The sequence below is a fragment of the Schistocerca serialis genome, chromosome 2 (genome assembly GCF_023864345.2).
Source record: "Schistocerca serialis cubense isolate TAMUIC-IGC-003099 chromosome 2, iqSchSeri2.2, whole genome shotgun sequence".
NCBI lineage: Eukaryota > Metazoa > Arthropoda > Insecta > Orthoptera > Acrididae > Schistocerca > Schistocerca serialis.
Window position 1 is genome coordinate 154,375,600 of NC_064639.1, and position 24,859 is coordinate 154,400,458.

A 24,859-nucleotide genomic window follows, 5' to 3' on the forward strand; every position below is an offset into this window, starting at 1 on the left:
ACAGATGCGAAGGAAATCTGTCCTTCAAATCTCAAGGAAATCACAATCACCGTTGGCAGTGGATCTGCATACAACGGTAAAACACGCCGCAGCAGCTGGCCATGCTCCTCTGTCGTACCAACTCGGCCACTCGCCAGCGCCACACGTCACAGTCGCTCACACAGCTGATACCCGAATGCAAGTCACTGCAAAGTTTTTTTTTCTTCATTGTTATTTTAAACACCTTGTACAAAGGTGGGCTGTCAGCAGCATAGTACGCTGTTCTTCCGCCTCGAGTGGTACAATATGAGACATAAAGGGGGGGTACAGATGATGCAATACAAATGGCGGGCAAAAAACTGTAGACACAGAAAACAATTTACACGAAGCCGTTCACGCTGGACAAGAAAAAACACTAAAACTTGTTGACATGACGCACGAACACTGACCACTGCGACGGCACATGTGAACGAAGGGGCGTGACGGCGAAAGAACACCAAATGCAAACACGAAGGCACACACACGAGACACTGATGTTGATGATCTCTGGCGTGCGAATGTCCAGTGAGTGTGTACGAGTCCGGGGTACCTGCCAAAAGAGGAGGAGGGGGGGTGGGAGAGGGAGAGGGGAGAGCAGAGATGCCAAGGGCAGTGGAGATAGGGGGGAGGAAGGAAGGACGAGGCGAGTAGGGAAAGCCTGGGGGAAGAGTGGTGGAGGAAGGGGGGATGGAGGGAAAAGGAGAGAGAAGGGAGGGAGGATGCCCAAAGGAAGAAACACAGGAAGTGGGAGGGGAGGATCAAAGTTGATAGGAGGGGTAGATGGAGGGGGGGAGGGCATCATCAGGGAGGGGGAGCTGGCGGAAGCCACCTTGGGAGAGGGTAAGGAGGGTGGAGAGATGGAGAGCAGGTGGGACGTGGGAATACAGGCGCAGCAGCGGGTGGGGGTGGGAGAGAATGGGTGAGACAAGCGGGTGAGGAGGATCGAGTTTACGGGAGGTGTAGAGGATCCTGCAGAGCGCTCACACCGCAGCTAAATAGCCATGCGTCAAGGATGCGAAGAAGACAAGCAGGAATCGCAAATCGACTCACAACGATCGGGATTACAATCGATGGAGACTGGCGCTGGCAGCGCACCAGCGCAATACACTCTGGCGGCTGTTGTATGTTTCACAGAAAATGCTACTCTAATCACTTACGTAACCGCCGATACTGTGTACATGTACAAAGTTACACTGACATCCGAGCATGTCTTTTGGATACTTCACCTTTTTGTCAGTCTGCGTATTATTGCAATGGAACAGGAAATGGAGAAAGTAACAGTAGTAAATCTTTTCTCGGTTAACGGAGCAGAAAAGACGATGCGTTGAAGTGTCTCTTTCATACTGTACATTGATAGATGCCTGAAATAGAACGTAACTTCATTACTAAAAACTAAAGTGAAAGAATTTTAATACCATTGTTTACACTATCTTGAAAGGCTTGAAGCTGTTGAATCGCGTGTGGTTTGCATCATTCACGTCGGCGCACAACATGACCAAGAATGAAGACTAGCTAACTCCCGACTCACGCGACAAGTAGGGTTTTGTGAACTAAGTGCTAAAGTCTGTTGAATGTGGTCTGTGTCGTGAACGAACTCCCAGGGGCGAACTGCAGTTTCCCTTTTACATAAGACTGTCATCGTCGAATACTTTGAGCTGTGGAATCTACAGTGCCTTACTCTCAACGAAAGCCACTCCGCTCAGTTATGAATAAAACTGCACTAGATGAAACAGAAAACAAAGTTCTATCACGGTCTCTGTGGGCTGCAGGCCCTACCGGAACGAAATAAAATGAAATGACCCAGCAGTGTAATTTCGGCCACCGAGGTACAAGCCTTTCCAATTGACACCACTCTGGGGGACTTGCTTGTCGATGATGGTGATGACAACACAACACCCGGTCCCCGAGAGGAGAAAATCTCCAACCCGGCCGGCAGTCGAACTCGGGCCTGCTCATGGTACTCAGACGCGCTAACGACTCCGTTAAGGAGTTGGACGAGAACGAAATGAACCAGCGACATACAAATAGCGCCAGGATGAACTTTTACATTCGATGCTTTAATTAATATCTACTGCACGTTTCTATCTTCGATAATGTAGTTAATACACTCTTGAGAAACTGGATAACTTTCTATGTAATACTATGTAATAGAGACACCGCATATGCTAAACATAATTCCTTTGGCTGGTTTCATTGAATGTCATCTTCCGTCTCTCCTCTCAGAAAAATCGCTGTACAAAATATTCATTTTTGAGCCTATTTTGTTGTAGTGACGAAACTGACTTTACTGTTACGTAAGTCCTGAAGTATAATATTGTAATTGTGTAATTTGATTTGAGGACGCTTACACAAACCAATCGATGGTTTGAGTACCTTTAGATTAAGCGTGACAGATGGATAAGATATGGATAGGGACGCAGTAGTAGAACCATAAGCATCTCCTGCTTGCTAAAATCACTAACCGTTTGGGTGTGGCCGAAGATGAGAAATAATTCCTTCTCATGGCAAAAGAGGATGGAATAATAAGTCTAGGGACAGTAGCGATGGACATAACATATAACTGTAACCAATTGAAACATACAGAGACGAGTCACAGTGGAGATATAAATCATATTTTATGGCATATTATGTTGACGTAAAAATGAATTATTGTAAACAGTAATTCGTAATATGTCATTGATGAGAACGTAAATTCAATAGAATGTACGAAGACACTGAAAGACGCCTTTATGATGAACGGTGGCTGTAATTATCATTAAAGTTATAGAAAGTGTATTTGAGCACATGAGTCGAAAGTACCTTTTAGACAACCAGAGTGTGTATTACCAGTAGATGTCGTCATTTGCTTCTTGCCACACAAGCTCATTACATTGTACTGTTTGTGACTATAGTGTGTGCAGACTACTTTTCGAGATGCTCTTGTTTCATGTCTGTGTGTACTGAGTGAGATAACAAGCACCAACGCTTTTGCGTTTGCTGTGATCGCTAATATTTGCGTAACAAGCTTAAGTTCTATTATTCAAGTCTTGAGTCATTATGTAAAGCCTAAAATTATGATTAGTAAATATTCGTCTTTGCAGCCATTTTATGACTGCCATACATGTTCTTAGGAAATCGTTATATCAGGATTTTAATGAATGTTGTGTAGGAACTCTTTTTAACTTCATATGATTAAACTCATAACACTATTTTTTGTTTCCATGCAATTGTTTACCGTCAATTTTGTTTAACAGTCCACTACAGTGTAAGTGGAACTCTCTTCTTACTGTAGTAATTACAAGAGTAACGTGAGATAGGATCTGATGGCTTCTATCCCGAGTCTCTATACTTACCTTTTGCAATTACAATCCTCTTTACATGACCATTCTGATACGCTTTGCACTTCGGGATTACATAGCACCACACTCCATAACAATGTGCTTTATTTCTGCTCCCCGCAGCGCCGCGACCTTGCAAAGAACAGAGCAAATTTTTCGTTCTACAGGTCGTCTCTTCTTTTTCATCGTGGTCTACGCCGTAGGCCTGTTGCGTCTTATAAGTATCAAGCCATACTTTTCTAAGTCTTCCTAACAATGTTGTACGAAAATATGTGAAGCTTAAGGGTTGTTTTCTATCCTGGAATTTGGCATCCTTTGTAGTTGTTTCAGCCAGCTTAATCGATTATACTTGATCCTCTCATTTATGGCATACTCTTATCAGCCACAGCATTATATTACCAGTATGTCCACCTTTGGCAGGGATAACAGCGGCGACGCATGGTATCATGGAGGCAATGAGGCCGTGGTATATCGTTGCAGGACACTGGCACCAGGTCTGCACACCCAAGTCACGTGTTTCCCTCAAATTCCGCCACGTTCGTCATATTGTAACGTCGCGAGTCAATACGCAATAGCATGTTATTGCTGTTAGATACTTTGAAGGACGGGCTCGTAGCTTTGGAGCCGTTGGCGGTGGCAATGTACACTGGTATCTTAGCGTGACTCACTCGCACCTGTCGCTAGCCTAGCCGTGGGAAGCGCAACCTGTGTTAGTTCCAGCAACAGAATATTCAGGTCCCTAAGAATCTAAATAAACCATATTAAATATTATTCAGTTTTGTTAAAAGTCAATACACAGCCCTTTCTGAGTAAAAGGAAGGTTGTATTAAAATCTCAACTATCTATCTGAGATACTTTCGGATTTACAGACAGTTACGTAAAACATCAAAAACCGACATTTATAAAATTAAAGACAGTGAGGATTCATAGCAGTTAATCTTTTAGTATCATTTGGAATTATTAATAAAGTTCATTAAATGGCAGAACAGTTTACTTAGATTTTTTACAACTAAAAACGTTCAGTATTTTTCATTTTTGGAACATAGAATTCAGAAAGGATTAATATATATTTAATAACTCTTTTACTTGTTGTGTGAACAAATGAGAGTGAGAGTGTATATGTGGCACATGCGTAAATATTCAATATTATCTTATGTTAAACATTACGTAACTATGTCATGGGAAAGTGAGAAGCATGCAGTTGCAATGAAGGCTGTAATTTCCCTACTTTGCTGATTAAGTATGTCCAAGGGTACTTGATTTTGTAAGAAGGCCACCAGAATAGCCATTTGCAGAGTAATGATTTTCTAAAGTCTTTTCGAGATTAGTTTTCTTTCCATTTAGTGTTGTTAAACATGACTAATTAGATTTGCATGGTGAAGTAACATAAATGCATCTGTGAACATTGATTGGCGTAGGACACTTTTGGCTCGAGATGGAACTCAAAGAATAATCTGATGAGTATCTACCTATGCCGTACTGAGGTAGGTGGAACTTTTTGTAGTGCACAGTACGGCGAAATACAGTGGTCAAACAGTTATGCAACGCTACGCGACTTTTAACCCGCCACATCGCAACATCCCAGATATGTATGATCTGGTCCAGATCTGGCGAGATGTGGAGCCAGCACTTCAATTAGAGATCTCTACTCTATTCCTCGAACCTCTCAATCACACTTCTGCTTTGAAATATGACGTTTTATTTTCTCGAAAAATGCCACTGCCACCGCGAAACATGATCGTCATGGAGGGGTGTACCTGGTCTGCAACCAGTGCAAGATACACCTTGGCAATCAAGGTGCCTCGCACGTACTCCAGAGGACTCTTCGAAGCCCATGTGAATGTTTCCCAGGGCATAACGGAGCTATCACCAGCTTGTCTCCGTCCCGCAGTACAGATGTCAAGGATTTGTGCCCCTGGAAGACGAGGGATTAGTGCCCTCCCGTCGGCATGATGAAGAAGGTATCGGGATTCATCAGTCCATGCAATGCTCTGCCTGTGCGTCGAAGTTCATTTCCAATGGTCATGTGCTCATTTCGCTAGTAGTTGCCGATTTTGTGGTGTTCAAAATTGGGAAATGCAAGAGTCGTCGACTGAAGAGGCCCGCCGATTTGAGCGTTCGGTGCACAGTATGTTCAGGCACACTTGTACTCCGCCCAGAATTACAGTCCGATGTTGGGTCCTCCTCATTTCGCCGCCTGTCCTGTTTTAGAAGTCTGCCCAGCGTACGACGTCCGACATCTGTAATGAAGGTTGGCCTCCCAACCTCACGAGGTCTGGATGTGGTTTCACAATTGTTTCTCCACACGTTGAAGAACCAGCTTTTCTCGAACACTCAACAAATCGTGCAGTTTCTGAAATGTTCGTGCCAGCCTCCGGGCCTTCGAATTCTGTACTCCGTCACACTCAGATGGATAGCGCGCCGTCCCATTCTGCATACAGACGCTACGTTTATTGATACTACATGCACCGTGCGGATGTCTGACTGGCAGTCATTCCTCCCCAGGTCACGCTGCTATCGCGTGGACAGTAGGTCGTTGGTCATAATGTTCAGGCTGGTCAGTATATATCCCAAGCTTTGCTCTTATGTCTTCATTTCTTAGTCTGTCTGACCTTGTATAGCCCTTAACTCCATTTAGAAATTTCATTTTTGACGCTTGTATTCTGTGTTCTTGTTTTTTAGCAGTTGTCCTAGCTTCACTTTCGTAGAAGAATATGAGGATGGCCATTACCTAATAAAACTTGATTTTTGTGTCTTTTATCACTTTATTTCTCATTTTTCGATTGATTGTTCCGCATATCATTTGGTAAATATGCAATTTGTTGTCATTGTTGCGTTCTTTTCGGTAGTGACTTAATTGTTCAATGGTTTTGTTTCCTATTGTGATCTCAGTCCTGGGCGTTTTTGTCCCTTCGAAAGCCGTTAATTTTTTTTTTTTTTTTTTTGGAATGGACATTTTCATATTGTATTCTGTACAAATTTGGTTCAGCCTATAGATGGATCTTCGCACTGAAGTCTCACTGTCCCATAGAACTAAAAGGTCGTCTGCGAAAAACATCGATTTAAAAAATTTATTATGTGATAATCTCAAGCACGGCTCAATTTGTTGTTCCCTTGTTTCAATCATATCGTCAATGCATGTATTAAAAAAGTGGGGGTGACAAGCTTGATGTATCGCTATGTCTTCTCGTATAGCACGGTCAGACTTTGTTATTATTTTTGTACCTCTATATGGTCTTCGTATCACTTGTATTATTCCTGAAGATATCCATTCTTGTGTATATGTTCTATTAGATTTTGATGATCTGAGGCTTTTTCTATGTATGTAAATGCGATATGTGTTTCCCTATTCAACTCGCCTTGTTCTTCTGTAATTTTTTTAAGTGTGAAAATCATTTTGTCCTTCAGATAACAGATGTACTGCAATAATTTGTAGACGTTTATTTATTATCTTGACGTAAATCTTAGATCTGTGCCGACCAATATTATACTATGATAATTACCGCATCCATTTCGCTTATCGGTTTAAAAAATTTATTTGACATCTGCAACAGTTCTTGATTTTGGGATTTGGCGTCTTTGCATCATATATCTTATAAATGAAGAAGTGTAAGTTTAAAAAATAATTACCTGTATTTAAATAACTTAGTGTTTATGCCGTCGGGTGCTCTTGCTTCCCGGTTTTTGTTTTATTAAAGGCTTTGTTTTGTTGCGGGATCCTTACCAGATCGCCTTCATATCGTTTATACACTCCTCCTCGAAAGCTTGGTTATCATTTATAATCTGGTATCACATTTAAATTTGTTGTCTCTCTTGCAGTTTTATTTAAATGATTTACCACCTTGTGATCAATGTGCTGTCTTCCATTGACGTCATATTCAGTTCTGTTACAAACTTATTCCACAATTATTTGACAATGGTTTTACTTTATTTCTTTTCTCTTTATATCCTTGTTTCGTAGATTGTGTTTTATCGTGTAAATATATCTAATATGCTAGTTTCTTTTCCTCAACTGCTTTATGGTTTCTTAATTCCATATTCCACGTCCCTTCTTACTTTTTTTCCTTTTTCCTTGTGTCTCATTTGCGACCAGTTCAATAAAGTGGTTTATATTAACCCAGTCTCTTTCTGAACTAACACTTGTTAGTGTCTGGTTTTGTATAGACATTTAGTGATCTAATTCTATAATAAGTCGACCTCAAAAATCTTCTTCCCTTTTTGTCTCAACTCTCTTTGTCTTGTTACATTTTGCGAGAGCTACTGCTAGTAGTAGTCCGCGTAAATAACACTATCTGTGGAAACACGAACATCCTGCACTTCATTGCATATTTTACTGTTGTCGATCACTAGTCTATTATTGATCTCTCTTTCTTCGGGCTCCAGGTGTATTTACGTATGTCTCACTTCATGAAAGTGTTCTTCAGTCCATTGCTTGAGGTAAAATGTGTAAGAGAATCTCCATTATCATTTACGTGTTGTTCAATAAAAGTTCCCATTGTTAGAGAGGCACGTGAATATTTCCTGTTCTGGCGCTTAAATTTTCGCAGATTAACAGGTGGTCCATTTTGCTGTATTTATCTATATCTGATTCTAAAGTTAATACACCTCAGTCACTGCTAGATGCCCGCGAGTTGTTTTGCATATCGATATTATGATTCTGTCATTCATGTAAGTATAATTATCGAATTTAGATATCCATTTATCTACCACTAGTATAGCTATTCCACTACTTGCTCTTCTGTCACTTCCTGTACCCTTGTAGATCATTAGGTATACATCTAAATCTGCAGTTCCTCTTAACTTCATCTTCGTTTCTGTAATCGCTGCACTGCTAATGTTCCTTTGTTTAAGTTCTTTAGATATCTCTGTTTCTTTTAATTGCAGGCTTCCCACATTCTAAGTCGATATGTTGACCTTTTCCACTGTTCCAAATCTTTGGTGCTTCGATCGTCTCATATTTAATCCGTCCGGCTGGTTTTATTGAATATTATATTTAAAGCTCCCAATGTGGGATGCCACCCTGCAGGCAGGGTAGACACCTGTCGGCCTCACAACTTACCAGCAATATTTGGTCAATGTTTACTTCCTCTAGCCCATGGTGGGCCAGTCACTTAACTGCAAGGCGGCAGCTGTTTAATCTATCTTCGGGGTTATTTCCCCTGGGAAGGTTGACTTTACCATGTCTGAGAGCCCTTCGTGCCCCTTGTCTGAACCCTCCCGCAGGACTTCTCGTCTGAGGCCTTCACGAACATCGTTGTGGACTGCTCTTCGTCTGGTCCCAGTATTTCGACCTGTCTGGCTTGGGTAACCATTTCAAGAGCTTAAATTCCCGCCAGCAAAGCTGCTAGGGTATAACGGGACACGCAAATCTTCTCACCACTGTAAAGTGGGCAGCCCTCGAGGAGGCCGTTGAAAAGGTATTGTTCCCAGGAAACAATGCTTTGGCGTGTTTAGAGACCAGAGAGGATTTATGATCGTCTGTATAATTTCAAAGCAGTAACCGCACGTGGATTTGGCATACAACAGTTAACATTGCAAAATCTTGATAATTGGAGGGAAACTGTAGACTTACATGTTTTGACAGGCAATTACTTCCCACGATTAAATTACCAACTATTAGAGCCAGGGAACAGATTGCCAACTACCTGTCTCAGTTTAACGTAATATAGTTTCACATAATGAGGAAACAGTCATCATGTTATACAGTACTAGTTTCATTGTCCGAATTTCACATATTACACTAGAAAAACAGCAATCACTATAAAGGTTTTGCATGGACGAGTTTCAGCTACTTAGTTTTCATTTAGTTTTACTACATCATGTATAGAAAGTTCAGACCACCTCTTGTGGATGGTTGTACAGTCAAGTCGGATTTATCACAGAACATTTTACGTAAGTTGCAGCGTAAGGACTACATAACAATCACATTTAGAATATCACACTTACACGTTACACATTTAGTAGGTTATAAGTGACCAGTTACACCTGAACAGTTACAACACAAATTTTGAGAAGTTACCTATGTTGTAATTTTAAAGTTTAAATAATTCCTGAACGCTGATTTGTAATCCAAATGACATATCGTAGTCTGTATTTCAGATACATAAATAGCTAATATGTAATTATAGCTGGAAGCATGTAAATACTTTAATTACTGACACTATAGTCTGTAAGTAAGAGATTAAAGGTGACTCTTCATTTTTTAGATTTCAGTAAGTGAGCTGTTAAACCGCATGATTAACTATGTTTCAGAATATTCAGAAACATACAGTCAATGTTGATTGTCACTCTCCTAGTTCAGATAGCACTACATAACAATTCGGTAAACGGAAAGCACAATTCTGTATTAGAGGTAGCAGTTGTTTCCTTTTCTAATAATAAAATCTAGATATAACAATGAGAAGAAGAGACGTGTGCTGTAGTAGTGTGTTATATAGAAATAATACCTAGGCTACATCATATTAATTACAGTAACATCAGACCTGAAATGATGTAAGGGTTTTTCGCGGTTGCTGGGCCTGAGAAATGATTTCGGTCGTCAGACAACAAGTAGGGGTAGAATGTGTTAAGGTTTTCCTGAAGATACGGTCTTACAGTCAGTATTCTCTCAGTGTGCGGATGTTTGGTACGTGCAAGCTCATCGTTCAGCATCTATAGCCTGTTGCATAATTTTGTTAATCTTAGGAATACAAGAAGGTGTTTCGAATAAATTAAAAAACGGATTTCTATACGGTCATAGCTTTTGGTTCTCGGACGGAATTTTGTTCACTAAGGGAATAAAAATTCTGCATTTTGCGTAAAATCGGTATTTCGAGTTTAAAGAATCTACATCGTACAGCGCCATTAAAGGACAACTTACTCAAAATCGTGCCATTTATACTATTGCGACAAGTAAGTCTGAAATTTTGTTCATAGGTGCCTACAGTCCTGTGCCTAAAACCTTAATCTCTAACGGTGCTTAAGTGTGGAGTCCTGCGAAGTCATCCTCGGGCTCGCGATGCTTCAAACAGCAAGATGTCGACACATGCTAAAAAAGGTCAGAGTTAAGAAATTCATTTGACCTGTAAGATAGGTTTATGATGTAACGTATGCACTAGCTTTCACCATAATTCTCTGCCACAAAGCCACTTATCCACAATTCACAACCTCTTTGATGCGTCTGCTATGCAAATCAGAACGATGGCACCTAGCGTTAAAATCGGTTTTCTGATGGATGGCCGAGGAAAATATTTCAGACTCAGAATCTGCAAGAAAAGACCTCATCGTTGGCAGAATGAACGTCAAATAAACCATCCCTTTCCTTGGGGCGTTGATTCCACAAATTTTGCGGCTGGAAGCGACATTCAGTGCGACGAGCAAGAGGACGGCGTCCTTGACAACCTTTGACCCTGCTGACAATCATTCTGTAAGGATATTATGTGCATCTCCTTTGAACGTGATTGCATTCCTTTGGAGTGCAGTGCGTCTGCAGATTTTGCTGACGTGTACATGTTGGAACCACAAGGGACTGTTAAAAATCATTCGACTATATTTGAACGTGATTGGAGGGAGCAAAGGTTGCTTATGCTTCTGCCGCCCTCTTATTTCACGACCTGCAGTCTCGTGACCACAGAGGGGTACGAGAATGCTAAATGCATGAATAAAATGACAAAGGTCCATCCAAGACCTCTCTGTGGCACCCATTCAATTTTGTTGAAAGTTTTAGGAGCGAAGCTGGCAAGTAGTCATAAACGCCTGCAGGCAAGCAACTGGCATTGCAGGATTGTCAAGTGGCTGTCTGCCTGCAGGCGCCTAGGGCTACTTCGTACGATTTCTCTACCATATTTTTAAAATTTTCAAAAATAGTGGGCTGCTGCCACCTAGGGTATTGCAGAACTTGGGGCTTTTAGGTGGACCGTTTGCCACTTAATTCACACATATTCAATGTTGCACCCCCTGCAGTCACGCCACAGGAGGGCACAAAACAGGATGGATAAAAAAACTATGAGCTGCTTTAGATCACATTCAAATTTTGTCCAAAGGTTTTGAATGGACACTAGTGATTCCAGTCTGTACACGAGAGCAGAAAAATAGCTGTCGCACAGCACTCCAAAGGTCTCTGATCACTTTCAATGGGAATGAAGCCTCACAGTGTCCTTAGAGAGGGGATGAAACATGCTGGGGTGTGCCGTTCCGACTTACATCACAAAAGTGTCAAATGAAGGGGTGAAGTGTGGATAAGAGGGGGTGTCGTCCCATCATGTAACACGTCCACGGTTGCATTAAGCAGAATTATGGTCAGTGTAATGCCTATTAACCCACCTTACACGGCACATGAAATGAGGTTTAGCATTTTTACGTGCGCTTTAATACCTTGGTGTTTGAAGCTTCGTCCAGCCTGAGGCTGATGTCACAGGGTGCCATGCATTTTTATTGTTACAGAGGAAGGATGACCATTGAGCCAAATTTCTAACTTATGCATCGCACCGAGAGACAATCATGGAGTTTCTAAAAAGTGGTCTTTTAATCATGTTGCACAGTGTAAATAAAGAAGTATAGACTAAGGAAGAAAGAGTGGCGTCTAAGAGACTGTTATGACCAGCAGAGACACAAAAAGGACAAACAGTGCGCGTTTTCCTTGGCCGAGAGCGGGGGCGAGCTAAACAGTTGATTCAAATATTATATTATGTTAAAGCGTGCAGCGCTTGCAGTTTTATTTCCGAAACTAGAATATGAAACAGGATACTTAACATTCTCGCTAACCAAGAGTAGCCCTTCCATCACATCTTCGTGATGAGGAAGCAGTGGAGATTCTGGCCTTCCTAGATGACAACAGCCTTGTTCATAAATCTGCAAGGATACTATACTGGTTTCACGAATACTACGGCACGCTAATAGTCTTCGACTGGGTCACTAAATCATCCTATCTTACTTCTACAGAAAACGTCTTAGAACAGTGGGTTTTACGCAGCAATCAGTACCCCTTTAAATTTGGAGCAGTACGTAAATAATTCAATGAAATACGAGGATAACAAACTGAACAATATTTTTCCCTCACTTTTTCGCATGGACAGGCGTTGCGTATCAACGCTCTCTGCAATCGTGTAATTCTCAATAATTGTGCCGTGAATGATGGACTTCAGGAAAGCCGGCGGAGTAAACAAACGTATTCGTCATTTCAGCTGACAGAAAGTCGTTACAGTGACACATCTGCTGGCCAAATGTACAGTGATTGGCAGTTTAACGTTCATTCAGCCATGAGTCTTTTTCGTATCTGAATTTCGGCGCAGAGTTGTCACCGACAATATCTGAAAACAACTTCGCCCATGTGAGAATTGTTACGCATAAACTGCCAAGCAATTTAAGTTCCGTAAGAACATAGTCCAATCATTCCCATCCAAAGGACCTATTTTCGTCGCATATGTTGTTTTAAGAATCTTTTCTGTACTTTTAGAGACACGTTAGCACTTGCAGTTACAATAAAAGAAAAGTTGAAGTTGAATAATGTTTTTAATTTCAATTTTTACTGTAGTTAATGTTGTGAGCGCGTTGAGTGTAGAACTCCCAAGAGTACAAGGTTTAAAATTTCATTTTAGGCCTCTCAAGTACGATAATTTTCTCAGCTTTTATAAGAGATAAAAAGAACCTTAAAGCATTTCGTCAAATTTACAAGTGCAGCGTTACACGTCTAATAGTATTTACACATAAAGTCCTTGGTTTGGAAATATGTAGCCCAAATTATTTGTATGGGGGAACATACAGATTTACTAGTTACGTATAACACGTGAGCCAGAAACTGTGGCAACTTTCTGTGGAATGATAGAGTAGTTCAACTAAGCTTGAGATCATTTGCTTGACAGCCTGAAGGCCCATGTACGGCGTACATGGCATCTTTGTCAACGTAGGAAAGTTTTTCATTATTTCACCCCTCCCCCAGCTGTAGGGCTTATATTATGAAATATTTCGAGATCTGGCATTGGTTTCTTATAGGATATTTTCCCACTTTGCACGCATTCCAGATGGAAGAGAAGATGCCAATCTAGGAGGGTTACTGAGAGACAAAATTATTTCTGTCCTGAGGATATGAAAGTGCTGTGTGTTGTTTCTATAAAAATATGGGCAATCCATAGCGAGAGGAAGCTGCAGAGAGGTTTTGCGGCAGAAATGAGTGAGACTTGTTTCAGAGAAGCATTCTGGTGAACAGATGGGCTTGTTAGTTTCCAAATCTGAAAGTGTGATAACTGAACATAAGTCCTCCGTCTCGCATAAAGAATGCGGCGATATCATTAATTCTTCATGTTGCAGTGTGTTTCCAAAAACTAGAAGTCAAATGTTAACTTCAGCTACTGAATAGGTTCCGTTATGCGAATTTTTTAACCATTGGGTGCGTCTGTTTCAGTCAGATGGATAAACTATAGTGCTGAAAGTTTATGAACAATGGAGTCGTCCAAAGTGGCCTAAGTTTCGTAAATAAGTTGTACTTTTCTTTTACCACAGCTATGTGAGGCGGAATGCAAATCCTCTGCGTTACTCTTTAACGAAATCGTTGCCACGATATCGTCAACTAGAGGCATACGTAGCGTATACGTTTTAATGTATACCTCACGCCAGGAATTAACGACGACTAAATGTTGCGTAAGATGTGAGCCACATTGGTTGAATACGAGCCAAAATTTCTGAGCATTGTTTTACCAGGTAGGTAATATGTTCTACAGATTACTTACGGTAGATCGTACGTAAGTTATTAACTTAAAGTAACGAAGTAAACATGAGTCAAAGTAGTCGGTAGAGAACAGTATCCACAGTAACGAAGGCGAAATCGAATGTTCTATGGGACGCAAAATGTATTACCCTTTATAGACAGCTACAAAAAGTGCAATCAAAACAGATAAATAGACTATCATCTAACCGAACTTGAAAAAAAATGCTCGTAAATATAATTGGCGTGTAAACAAGAGATCATTCTCTTTAGGACAATACAACTAGCTACAAAAATGCTCTAGTCAATGGAAAAACTTTGATATATGAAGTATGAAATGTTGGAAAATCTTTACTGTCAATACCACTTACACACAAGCCTAGTGAGATAAGTGCATGGAACATGTTTTGTGTCCATAGTAACCATGGATGGGTACTGTGAAAGACTTTCAAAAAGAGAAAAGAAAACTAAACTTCACGCAGTGTATAAGCGTTCGAGAAAATACATTAGACTAAAAGAGGGCTTCACTGAGACATAATTTCATATTTGAGGTGTTAAACATCTTTCTACTGCGTCACCGATAAGATCTCACCTAATCAAAGGAAGAAACTTTTTTTTTCCTTTTCGTAACGATTTTAAAATGCGAATTTGAGTAGGGGCAATCACGAAGAACGTAAGTACTTAAAGTCAGGAAAGAAGAGCGACGTGTGTGTTTTGCAGTTCATGTCTGGGTAAAGTCACTAGTTGGTTTTATTAAATTTCAAGTTGTTAAAGCGCAGTGTTGTCCAAAGCGCTGTAGTGAAACTTCTTATCCACAGCACAAATGTATAGAATTTCTGTAAAAGTATGAATAGTTGTTCAGATGCATGTTCAACATCTCGCTTTCAGTAACAATACTTGCGACGCGTTCTTGAAGGCTGTGTCAGCGCCTGAAAGGAAAGCTGGAGCAGATACGTACTAAAAATGTGAATGCTCAGTTATTATAATATAAAACATATGGCAGAAATTCTGGATGATGTTTCTGTCAGTAATAATACGCCCATATACAACATTGTCATTAAAACTGAAAAAATATTTTCTCTTTTTTTTTTTTTGTTATGTCGTCTCAGTGGTCTGATGTGTCCCGTCACAAGTTTCTCTCCTGTGGAAACCTCTCTCTGAGAGTAGTACTTGCATCTAATGTCCTGAATTATTTGTTGGATATCTACGAAGTTCTGCCTTCCCCTTTTAGTGTCTCTGTTCTGTCCTTATGCCTGCAACTCAGCATAACTCGCATTAGTTGATAAATACTGACTAGATTTTTACCACTTGAGATAAAATAGGGCACAGAATACATAACTAGCTACGCATTCTTTTGTAGCCCTCTTTTCGAAGACGGAGGCGATACCAGCGAAGATCAGTTCTAGTTTATCGTTATCAGCAGGACGACGCTTTCTATAATCAGCACTGCCGTTATCTAATACGTGCCATTCCGTACATGGTGAGTAATGTGAAAGACATGTGGCGCATCTATCAACCCAGGGTATTCGTGAATACCCGTTATAAACATCTAGGACTTGTAGAGGGAGGAGAGTACGTAATATTTTGAACAGGAACCCACGTCTGGGAACGTAGTCTTTCCGTTCTATGACGGTTTCATTTCAGATATTTAACTCATCTACTTCTGTTTGAGGAACTTATTTGGGTGTGATGCAGTACTATTACTAGGAAGCAATTCGAAAGGAAACATAAAGAAATATCGTTGTATTCCATAAGCACATTTGTTTCTATTAACACTTAAATATTACGTGCTTAAATTATTCCAGCACAAAGAGGAACCCAGCATTCTGTGCGTACAGAACAGTACAGATGCACTGCAGCAGAGGCTTGATATGGCGAGCACCAACGTTGGTACACACTCTCCATTAGACATCGCGTCTCTTCAGTTTCTAGTGCAGTGGCCAGAACTCGTGCCAGCCGATCTTTCTCTGTCTGTGCAAGAGTCTTGTAGCAAGGCGGACGTTAAATGACGCCAGGTGGCCGTCTGACGAAGTACTCGTACACTTCATCCTGTCTACCTTATAGCATAATATGACAGTCGACTATGCCACTTTTCTCTTTCTCTCACCAGATGTCGATGCGCTACACATCCTAATTGAAACTGTCGTAGAAAGGAAACAGTACGTTTACGGAGATGGATGTCTACTCAAAATATGATGCACTCACTCCTGCCTACAAATCCTAGAAGTCTCTAACTGGAATTTCTGAACACCTTGTGTATTCAAACAAGTTGAAGAAAGTGCATATTCTACACATTGTCCTGATCCTCACGAATAATAGAAAAACCAGATATAATTTAAAGATCATTTTTGTGTCTTCCCATTTGGTTAAACAAGGAAGTTCTTTTGTGTCCCCAGAAGCCCATACACAGATCATTAAAGTATAAGTAATATATTTACAGTATCTCTTGTTCCGTGTAGCTGGCGACACTACAAATGATTAAGTGTTTTTATGCGGCACCAAAGCAAAAACAAAAGAAAACGTATTTCCAATTTCAATCAAACGATGAGAACATATAACCAAAAATTATTGTTATAAATTAAACTGTGTTATACCCTACAGTTCTTATCTTCTAGAGTTGGCTAAAGCACCACGCAGATTATCCCTTCATGTCTTAGCAAACATCCCAACATCCTGCCTATTCTCTTTGTCAATTTTATCTAGATGTTCCACTTTTTATTCCTCTTTTTACTAATTCTGTAGAGAACTTTTTCGTTTCTTATCTCATCCGTTCAGCTAAGACGCAACGTTCCTCTGTTGCACCACATCTCAAATGCTTCGTTTCTCTTCTGTCTCGTTTTCCAACTGTCAATAATCCACTTCTGTCCAATGCTGTGCTCGAACCGTAAATCCTCACGACATTTCTTCCTACAATTTAGTGTTTTATTTCATACAACTAGATTCTTTTTGCCAGGAGGCATTACAATTCCTTTACTTCGTCTTCTTCATTTTCTCCTAGTTGGATCACTAATCTAACTTCAGCTACTACTCGTAACTTCCGTCTTCCTTCAGTTTACTTTCAGTCTATAGTTTGAGTTCATTAGATTACTGATTTCTTTCAATAGGTCTTGGAGTCCTTGCTCGCGCTCACTTAGGATAGAATGTCGTTGATACAGTTTCTCTTGAATTTTAATTTTTTGAGACGTGACTTATCTGATAGATTTGATTCGTCCCGAAGTGAGTTTCTCTCTTGCATAACTTCTTTATTTCAGAGAAAAATCTACATCCTGTTCCCTCAGTTATTTGCTGAATGTATTCCAATCTGTGTATTTTCCTCCAGTTTGTAACCTCTACAGTTTCATCTACTACCACTGGGGGGCTATTCCCTGATCCCTCAGCTCATGTCCTGTCATCCTATCCTTCTTTTGTCAGTGTTTTTCATATGTTTCTTTCTTTGCCGATTCTTCCTTATCTCATCAGAGCATCTGATTATCAACATTATTCTGGAACACCACATCTCAAACGTTTCTATTCTCGTCTAGTGTTCCCACTGTCAATGGTTTTGTAGCACATAACGCCATCCTGCACACGTACAGTCTCGAAATTCCTTCCTCCAATTGAGGGCGATATATTGACACCAGTAGGCTTCTCTGCACCAAATATTCCCACTTTGCCTACGCTAGTCTGCTTCTTACGTCCTCCTTGCAACGCCCGCAATTAGTTTGCTTCCAAGTTAGCATAATTCCTTCGTCTACTTCGCGATCATCAATATTTAGGCTAAGTTTCTCGCTATTCTCATTTCTGCTACTTCTCATTACATTTTTGTTTATCTTTTCTACTCTCAGCCCATATTCTCTAATGATTAGCCTGTTCATTTCATTCAACAGGTCCTAAAACACTTTATCACTTTCACTGAGGATCGCAGTATCATCAGCGACTATCCTGATTGTTATCCTTTCCCACTATCGAACCGTTCTTTTATTGTCGTCATTGCTTTTTAGTTGTACAGTTTGAGCAGTAGGGCGTCCTTAATCCGATCACTTTATTCTTGGTCTTTCTATCTTATTTTTCCCTCTGGGTTCTTGTTCATATTTTATTTACCCAACTTCCCCTTTAGCTTAGTCCTGTTTTCATCAGAATTTCGAATATCTCGCAACCTTTCAAACTGTCGAACGCCTCCTATGGGTATATCTCTATTTCTACAGTCTTACTTCCATTATAAAGCGAAAATAACACTAGCTTCTCTGGTGTCTGTGCCTTCCTAAACGCAAAATGATAATCATCTAACAGATCCTCAGTTTTCTTTTCCATGCTTCTGTATATTATTATTTTCAGCAGCTCGTATGCATAAGATATTATGCTGAGTTTGTGGTATTTTTCACACTTTTCTGACTTGCTACACCGGAATTTTGCGGATAATATTTTTCAGAATTTCTGATGGTACGTCGCCACAATCACAGATTGTACACACCAAATCGAATAAAGTCGTTTAGTTTACATTTCCCCAATGATTTTAGAAGTTCTGATGGAATGTTATCTACCCCTTCCTCTTCATTTGATCTCGAGTCTCCCAGAGCTCTTTTAAATTCTGACTCTAATGCTGGATCCCCTATGTCTTCCTTATCGACTCCACTTTCTTCTTCCATCACGTCATCAGATCACGTCAGCAGACAAGTTTCCCTCTCATAGAGGCTCTCAGTGTACTCTTCCCACCTATACGCTCTTTAGTCTGCGTTTAATATTGGAATAAGTATTTCATTCTTACTCTTACCACCCTTACTATTGATTTCACCATATGTTGTTTTGACTTTTCTACTTTCTGAATCAATTCATACGACCATTATTTCTTTTATGATTTATCCACATTTTTCCTGTTGCCATTTCTCCGTGACTGCCTTCCACTTACTATTTATTTCATTTCTAAGTGATTTCCATTACTGAATAATTTTGTACTTCCTCCTTTCGGTGATCAATAAAGAGTATCTTCTGTTATCCTCCTAGTCTTCACTTGCGACTGTTCAGCATCTATGAATGCCGTTCCTAGAGACTTCCACTCCTCCTCAACTGAACTGGCTAATGTGATATTCCTTATCGCAATATCCACATGGTAAATACACTCCTGGAAACTGAAATAAGAACACCGTGAATTCATTGTCCCAGGAAGGGGAAACTTTATTGACACATTCCTGGGGTCAGATACATCACATGATCACACTGACAGAACCACAGGCACATAGACACAGGCAACAGAGCATGCACAATGTCGGCACTAGAACAGTGTATATCCACCTTTCGCAGCAATGCAGGCTGCTATTCTCCCATGGAGACGATCGTAGAGATGCTGGATGTAGTCCTGTGGAACGGCTTGCCATGCCATTTCCACCTGGTGCCTCAGTTGGACCAGCATTCGTGCTGGACGTGCAGACCGCGTGAGACGACGCTTCATCCAGTCCCAAACATGCTCAATGGGGGACAGATCCGGAGATCTTGCTGGCCAGGGTAGTTGACTTACACCTTCTAGAGCACGTTGGGTGGCACGGGATACATGCGGACGTGCATTGTCCTGTTGGAACAGCAAGTTCCCTTGCCGGTCTAGGAATGGTAGAACGATGGGTTCGATGACGGTTTGGATGTATCGTGCACAATTCAGTGTCCCCTCGACGATCACCAGTGGTGTACGGCCAGTGTAGGAGATCGCTCCCCACACCATGATGCCGGGTGTTGGCCCTGTGTGCCTCGGTCGTATGCAGTCCTGATTGTGGCGCTCACCTGCACGGCGCCAAACAAGCATACGACCATCATGGCCACCAAGGCAGAAGCGACTCTCATCGCTGAAGACGACACATTCGTCCCTCCATTCACGCCTGTTGCGACACCACTGGAGGCGGGCTGCACGATGTTATGGCGTGAGCGGAAGACGGCCTAACAGTGTGCGGGACCGTAGCCCAGCTTCATGGAGACGGTTGCGAATGGTCCTCGCCGATACCCCAGGAGCAACAGTGTCCCTAATTTGCTGGGAAGTGGCGGTGCGGTCCCCTACGGCACTGCGTAGGATCCTACGGTCTTGGCGTGCATCCGTGCGTCGCTGCGGTCCGGTCCCAGGTCGACGGGCACGTGCACCTTCCGCCGACCACTGGCGACAACATCGATGTACTGTGGAGACCTCACGCCCCACGTGTTGAGCAATTCGGCGGTACGTCCACCCGGCCTCCCGCATGCCCACTATACGCCCTCGCTCAAAGTCCGTCAGCTGCACATACGGTTCACGTCCACGCTGTCGCGGCATGCTACCAGTGTTAAAGACTGCGATGGAGCTCCGTATGCCACGGCAAACTGGCTGACACTGACGGCGGCGGTGCACAAATGCTGCGCAGCTAGCGCCATTCGACGGCCAACACCGCGGTTCCTGGTGTGTCCGCTGTGCCGTGCGTATGATCATTGCTTGTACAGCCCTCTCGCAGTGTCCGGAGCAAGTATGGTGGGTCTGGCACACCGGTGTCAATGTGTTCTTTTTTCCATTTCCAGGAGTGTATATTTCATATTATTCGTCTTTATCTGTAGCAGACTTCTATTAACCTGACAGTTTTCAGCCACTTGTACCATTTTACTTTGAAATTTACTGGCGGATTAAAACTCGGCACCTTTGCCTTTCGCGGCCAAGTGCTCTACAAGGAGAGCTTCTGTGAAGTTTTGAAGGTAGGAGACGAGGTCCTGGCGGAGCTAAAGCTGTGATGATGGGCCATGAGTCGTTCTTGGTAGCTCCGTTGGTACAGTACTTGCCCGTGAAATATAAAGGTCCCAAGTTCGAGTCCTGGTCTGGCACACAGTTTTAATCTGGCAGGAATTTTTCATATCAGAGCACACTCCGATTCAGGGTGAAATTTCAGGGGCCATTTTTTATCTCGAAGGCTTTCTCTAGGTCGACAAACCTTATGAATGTTTCTTCATGTTTCAATTGTTGCTTGCATTATCAATCTCAACGTCTAAGCTGCTTTTCCTAAGGCGAAACTGATCGTCATCCAAAAGGCCATAAATTTTCTTTTCTATGCTTTCGCAGCCACTTTGATGTATGAAATGTTAAGCTGATTCTACGAAAGTTGTTGTATTTGTCTGCAAATGCTATCTCCGCTGTTGTGTGGATGATACTGTTACTAAATGCTGAATGTACGTCTCCAGACCCATAGATTCTACAAATTAATTTGAATAGCAATTTGGTTGCCACTTCCAACAATGATTTTAGAAAATCGGAAAGTGTGTTAGTTATACCTCCCGCTTTACTTGTCAGCGTGTCTTCCGAAGATCTGGCATTAAACCATGGAAATTAATTCGCTACAGAACATTCGGGAAGATGTATACATGCACGCAAGCACCAACACACATAGAAGGTCTAAGAAACATACTGTAGCAGCAGAAACTATCCTAAAGCCTATAGGTTGTTGCCTCTGATGTGACTTAGTGGTCTGACTGCATTCTCCGTAATCGAATATTCTTCCAGGTGTACTTTGTAGCGAAAACCGTATCTATTGTGAGTCCATGATGCAATAGTAACCTTTAGGAGACAGAAAACTACTATGTGCTAAAGTAGTCTCATAAATTATGACATTTTAGAAGATGATCTGTAATCTTTATCAGGGGACATTGAGATAAGCTGTACAGCTGCTCCAGAACGCATTCTTACCCATTATTATTTTCTACAAATTTCATTATTAGATTTCTACAAATTTTAACAGATGTTTTAGTGGGAAAAATCAGCCTGGGTATCTCATCGAAATCATATCAAAACTTATGCTATTGGCTATAGGTAATGCTGTAGTTTCTCTGAAATTATTCTGTTAACAACATGCTGGGAATACAGACACAGCTAAGGAAGCTCTGCTTTGGTGATAATACGTTCCCAAAAGAAGAGCTCAGTCCCACTATGTTTTATAGAAATTTTAAACAAATATCACATATGTGCTTTTGTGAACTGCAGCTCAAGTAGATAGCCAATTAACAACAGTATTTGTTTAAACGTAAGTCATATCGCTTTCATCAGCTATTGTGCTGTGTTTCTTTATTAACTGCAATAACAACAATGCTACTGTTACCAGTAATGAAGCAGAATGCATCGGTTTCTGGCATTAAATAGTTTTTAGTTGCTGAATGGTGTGGAAAGCAGCTGCAGAATTTTTAATATTATATGTTACATTATTCTAAAACATGTCATTTATGTAAGTATATCTTTGTGTTCCTTAGGAACTAGCTTAGTAAAACTTTACAAATACTAAAATTTTTAAGTGACTGTAGCACACAAAACGACCTAGCGACTTTATTAGCTCCAGGGAGGAATTTTTTTTGTTAACTCACATTTTTACAGCTCTCACTAGCAGAATGTTAACTTAGGCGTAATATGAAGTATATGGTTCTTAAGACTGAATGAGTTCCTTTAAGTATATGTAGTTGTCCACTAATTTTACGTTTGGTGCCCTCTTGGGACAGAAGATAAGCGACAGACCCCATGTTGCATTATTACTGATGCGAGTGAACAGTTAAGAAACTTTCAGATTATTTTATCATTGATTGCAGTGTTCGAGTCACGATAGGAAACATCTTTCGAATTACATGATGTAGCATATTTGTTTTTATTAGTTGCTGTTGAAATCAACAGGCTTGTAAATTACCATACGTGGATAAACACTACAGCGTAGTGACAGTTCATTTAAGATTTTGGGAGATTAGTAGAAAACACATAAGGTGTTTCAAATTATTGCGGTTTACAAAACATTGTACTTCTTCTTCTAGTGCCTATTGTTCCGTGTATTACTGACCATCACAGCTGTATTACTCTTGCCTGTTTGAAGAAGTCTGTTTCTCGTTTGTCCATGTCCTTAAACTCTCCAAGTCAAGATGAAACACAATACACCATACATTAAACAGTCAAACATTTTCAGACGTTATTCCCAATTTGCTCCGTTTGAAGAAAAAATCGAAACAACAGTATCTGATGTAAGGGAGCTACGAGCTACCACCAGGAATAACATATTTCTCAGTAGAAAAAAGACAAACGTATAGGCACCTGTAACAGGTGCCACTTTGAAATATCGGTAGAGTAAATTACGGAAATGAAATGTACAAAGTTAACTGAAAGAAGAACTTTGACGCTTACATCTCAGCTGTCAACGGGTTGTCAGGATCTATGAGAACTGTGGACTCATTAAACATTCAGCTGCTGTTGCTGCGAGCGAAATAAAGCCCACGCGCCGAACTTATTAAAAACACTCATTAACTACGCTTCAGAATATTTAACTACTGTCATTACATTCAGAGTAAAATACGTATGTTTCATTTATAATAAAACCACATGACATTTAAATTACACAAAATCACAAATGAATGCTATTATGTGAAACTGAATTCGGGACATCAACATAAATGTATTTTGTTTCTCTACTGTTCGAAGTAGGAAATCGTACTCGTATTATATTAAAGCGTTAAATCAATCTTATGTAGACAAATACCCCGTGACTCGCAGTGTCCAATTATCTGTTTTTTTTTTCTTTTCATGTGTGTTGGTTTATTTATGTTATCCTCCAGACATATTTCACTAAAGTTCCAGCACTATCAGTGGATTTTTTAGTATCTTCTATGAAACAGGAAAAATGCTTTTTGCTGCTTGTAGACATATAAATTTGAGTTTTTAAGACAGTAATTACGTATTTTAAGACTACGCAAAATTTATATATATACCTTGTCACCACATGGTGTGGATTTCCTAGATTTTATGTTACTTAATGTAGTTGTTTCGATTCACAGTTTGTCTGTTGTCATATCTGCACTGAAGTTTCATTTATTGCTTATTTCTTGTCGTTTATTATTTACTCATTTTCTGTGATACGATTCGGTACTATTTTATGTATAATGTGTATGATGATGTATTTAGATAATTTTTCTAGCAGAGTTATGTCTTCGTTAGTATTGAATGTCACTCAGATAGAAATGTGTTTGTGGAATGTTTGCCATGTTTGCCTTCTACTTTCATGTATAATGATTTTGTTTTGCTACAAAAGCTTGTGCAGTTTTTGTTGTTGTTTCCCATTTTATTTTTATGAGTGTTGCTGTGTTTTGTTTGACTGTATCCATAATGTCATTTAATATTTCAGAGATTGTGTTGTGATTTCCTAGTTCCAGATAAATCTTCTTCTTCGTGTGCAGGTATTTAATTTCTTGTTTTCAACCAGGCTATTTCGGCTTTTTGCTTGGCATGTTGAGCTACAGGTGACATACTGTTTCCATTGTTACATATACTGTCAGGTATTACACCATGTGAAAGACTGAAGCTGTTGAATTGTATGTTCAAATTAGTTTAGTGTAATTTTGCTGCAGTGTTCCACAATTGGTTGTAGACATTCGCTGGAAATGCCTGTTCGGACGTTGAAATAATCATCTTGAGGTGAATGTCTTCTGTCTGTGTTCACTTACAAAATAGATTTGTATTTGGAGGGAATCTCCTTTGAGCAAAAAACAATTTTCCTTTTTCTTCTTATTCTCCTGGCACGTTTCGCTTAAGTTGCAACATCGTAACGTTTTTTTAGTTATTTCTGTAAAAAACGAAACATGCTATTTACCACTTGTAAACACCCGTGGTCTGGGGGGTAGCGTCTTTGATTCATAATCAAAACGTCTTCGGTCCCGGGTTCGATCTCCGCCACTGCCTATATTTTGATAAATAATCCGCATTGGCGGCCGAAGACTTCCGGCATAAGAAGTCAGCCTCATTCTGCCAAAGGCCTTATCAAAGAGGGCGGAGGAGCGGATAGAGGTTCAGGGCACTCTCTTGTCCTAGGGGTGGAAAATTGCCCTAAAGGCGGAAGAATCAGCAATGATCAAC